Here is a 4,326-nt window from a genome sequence, read left to right as displayed (position 1 = left end):
TCCCTAGGGTGGGGTTTGGGGTCACTTGGATGACTTAAATCTTCTCACACTGGAAAGATTTCATAGGCATTTAAGCCAGGTAAGGTCACTTAAGGTAGTCCTTAAGCAAGGATTAATAACACATATTCCTATGAAAAATAAGGTATTAACAATTATTAAGCAACCTATTATGTGGAAGTTTTTGTCAATGGAAGGCAGAAGCCTTTGATTTCAAGCAAGAGAGCTTGATCTCAGCTCCCAGTTCTGCTACTTATTGCCCCTTTGACTTAGCTGAGTGACTTCAGGCTGAGTTGGTTTCCTCATCCCTAAAATGGGTATCAATAATATCATTTATCTGAAGATAAGTCATTCTTTCAGAAAGTAAGACATTTATCAGTTGCTTGCTGTGGACCAGCACAGTGCTAAGTGCTGAGGATACAACAGAAAGCCAAAAGGCAGTTCCTATCCTCAGCTAGCTTAATATCTAATGGAAGAGATAATAAGCAAACACATATGTACAAGCAAGCTATATAAGAAGAAAAATAGGAAATTAATTTAAAAAGAGCAAGCACTAGAATTAAGAGAGATTGGGTAGGATTTTAACTGAATTTCAAGGAAATCAAGAGACAGATGTAGAGGAAGAGTGTTCCAAGTATGGGGGAAAATACTTGGGTCCAAGAACAGCTAGGAGGACAGGGTCACTGGAACAAAGACAATGGTTGAGGGCAGGGTATAAGGTGTTAAGAAGCCTGGAAAGGTGGTGGGGTGAGGAGGAGATGTTATGAAGGACTTTAAATGTCAAACAGAAGATTTTGTATTTGATCCTGAAGACAATAGGGAGCCATTGAAGTTTATTGAGTAGAGAGAGATGTCATGGCCAGGCTTTTAGGAACTCACTTTAGTAGCAGAATGGAAAGTGGATGGGAGTAAGGAGAGATCCAAGGCAGGCAGACCCACCAGCAGCTATTGCAATAATCAGGCATTAGGTGATGAGGATCTGCAGCAGAGTGGTTGGGCAGCTAACAGACACAGGGGATTGAGTACTGGACTTGGAGTCAGGAGTTCAAATCCATCCTCAGCCACTTACTGCCTGTGTGAGTCCTGATGTAGTACAGAAGAGGGAAGGGGGGAGTGTTTGAGAGATGGTGAAAAGGTGAAATTGATAGGTCTTGCAAACAGATTGGACAGACTCAGTGCTTCCTTCCTGGATAAAAATACTATTAGCCAAGTCCCCTGTTTTCCTCCTAAGTGGAAAGATTTCAAGGGAATTCTCCTCAAGAATTTGCTCTTGTGCTGTCTCCCTCAGGGAAGTCTTTTCTGGTCTTCTTAATTGTTGGGACCTCTCTTTAAACAAATTATTGCATATTCAGGGGTAGCTAGATGGTGCAGTGAATAGAGCACCAGCCCTGAAGTCAGGAGGACCTGAGTTCAAATCTAATCTCAGACACTTAACACTTCCAGCTGTGTGACCCTGGGCAAGTCACTTAGCCCCAATTGCATCAGAAAAAAATTATTGCATATTCATTTATCTGTTTACATGTTTTCTCTCCCACCCTTACCCCAACAGAATGTAAATTCTCTAAAGGAAGAGAATGGGAACCTAATACAACCTAGAATTTGGTAGGCTCTTAATAAATGCTTTGGGATCAAATTGGAATAAGATCAACCTCTATCCCTAAAACTCTCCTGAAATTCTAACATAGATCTTTCTAGGTCCCAGTCTTATGTTTTTCTTGAGCATTTAGGTGACTCAGTGCTTCCCAGTAAAAGGGAATTGACTTACTTTTATCAAGACCTGTATCTCAGATTCATAGGAAGTAGGTCCCTCCCTGATTTTACTCTCATATCTGATTGATGATTCACAAAAAGAGAGTTTATTCTCCAGAAAAAAAGCAGCCCTTAAGACCCATTACACAGTGCAAATAGAAGCAGAAGAAGGCTTGTGAGGAGACCTAATTTGAGAAAAAGAGAGCAATGAGTAAGAGAAGGAGATATACATACATACATATATATATATACATATATATATATATATATATATATATATATATATGTATATTTATATAATTGAATTCCAGGGAGGTTAAACTCCTGCATAAAAGAATTCAAGATTTTAATTTGTCTGAAGACTTGTTTCAGTGGAAGGCCTTGTCGTTTTGAAAATAATGTGACAGAATAGTTCTCTGGAGAGGGAAACAGGGAGAAATAGAGGAAAAGAATATAAATAAAAATTTATTTAAAAAGTAATCTGACCTGACCTGCTTCCTTCTTTGCTGAGGAGGAGAACTACTGATATGGATTATTGCATGTACTATTAGACACGGATAATGTGTTGATGGTGTTGTAGAACTGCTTTTTCCCCCCTTTTTAAAATTTTTGTTACAAAGGATAGTTCATTGAGTAGAAAAGGAGGGAAGTTTCAGGAATAAAAATTATGTAAAAAAATTGTCAAGCTTTTGTCAACAAAAAGATATCAATGAAAAGATTTTTTTTAAGAAAAGAAAATTACTTATCAGACTTGTTTGATTATAGTAATTTATTGGGACATTCTTTCCTTTTACATCAGAATACAGCAAATGATGATTGAATGACTCAAAGGGGCAGCCCTTAGTTGTCCTCCCCAAAATGTTTATACAAAAGAGAGTGAGAATAAAGCGCCTGCTATATATGGGAAGCAACTTGATACAGGAAAGAAGTATGCTGAATTTGGAATGAGGGGCAAGACAAGGCAAGAAGCATTATTAAGCACTTATATGTATTAAGGGCTGGGAGCAAGAGTGAGGAGACAGTCCCTTACCTAAAGGAATTGATATTTTAATGGGGAAAAGAACAAATGAACAAGATGGACCTGAAAAGATGGGGAAGGGAGAGGTACCCTTACAGGGGCATGGAGTCCTAAGTCTGGAAAGTGGGAAGCAGGGCAGGGAGGAGATGAAAGTTGACTGACCCTTCTCCAAAATGAAGGTCTCAGGGAGGAGCTCACTAATGACAGGAGGCAGGCATAGGAGAGGGATGCTCCATAGTGAGAAAATACCATGGACCTAGAGAAGGGTCCTTAGATTTGTGGGTAAAGTCCAGAAAGTCAGAGGCAGAACTTCTGGAGGGGGAAGATCTGCTACTGAATTTCTATGTAAGGTTGAACAGATCATTCAATACTCCTGAACCTTAGTTATCTCATATATAAAATGAGGTTACCTTAAACATGGGATCTAGCTCTAAATATGTGGTCTACAGTATTTTAAGAGCTACAAGGGCCATAGAACAAATATCTGACACAATACCTGCCCTCAATAACTTGTATTATAATTGAAAAGACTAACAGTGCAATGGTGTTGTTATTTAGTTGTGTCTGACTCTTCCTTTTTGGTATTTTCTTGGCAAAGATACTGGGGTGGTTGACTATTTCCTTCTCTGGTTCATTTTACAAATGAGGAAACTGAGGAAAGTTAAGTGACTTGCCCAGGATCACACAGCTAATAAGTGTCTGAGGGCATTGGTAGGAAGGAAGTGGGATTTCACTATGCACTGCTATCACCTTGATACCCTAGACTCTTCTTAAACTTTTTCTACTTCCAAACCCTTTTTTCCCAAGAAATTTTTTACATAGCCCCTCCCCAGTAAATAGGTATTGACATTCAAATAAAATATTTACTAATTATAAATCATATTTTGTGATCCCTTCCCCACATTCAGTTACACAGTCCCCTATAAGGTCACAACTCATAGTTTAGGGATCTTTGCCCTAGAGTTTAAGAGTGGACAGCACAAAACACAGTATAATTAAGCACATTATTATGTGGTAAACCCTAGGAAAACTTTCCCCAAAGGTCTGAGAAAGTGAAAGCCCATTCCCTTGATGAGATGCTTGTTTTTTGGAATTCTGTGGCAAGATCTCTACCAAGGGCGCCCAGTGGCAAACCTGCAGAGGCAAGATTAGCAAAATATGTGCCTGCCTCTCAGGGATCATTTAAAGCCTGCTTGCAGCCGATCACTGGAGGCGTCATTGTTCCTCCTGGCTTATGTTTCTATCAGTTTGACCAGGGAGCACTAAGTGAAGCCAGAGATTCAAATGGAATCTATATTTAGCCTCCGATGACCCATTAGTGTATCTCCAGTGAAGATGTCTGCCATAGATAGCTTCTCACAATTAAGTGCTTCAGAGTTTTTTGGCTAGGAATATTAGATTTTATCCAAATCCTGAAACCGAATAAAATACAATTAACATACCTGCTAGAGGCTGAGATATACAGAGATCTTTTAAAACAATATTTTATTTATTGTTTTTTTAGAGTTGGAGTGGAGGGAGGGAGGGGGTAGCAATACAGAGAAGCAGTCTAAGAAGGAGAG

The sequence above is a fragment of the Sminthopsis crassicaudata genome, chromosome 4, assembly GCF_048593235.1.
Source record: "Sminthopsis crassicaudata isolate SCR6 chromosome 4, ASM4859323v1, whole genome shotgun sequence".
Lineage (NCBI taxonomy): Eukaryota > Metazoa > Chordata > Mammalia > Dasyuromorphia > Dasyuridae > Sminthopsis > Sminthopsis crassicaudata.
This window is presented reverse-complemented; position numbering follows the sequence as displayed.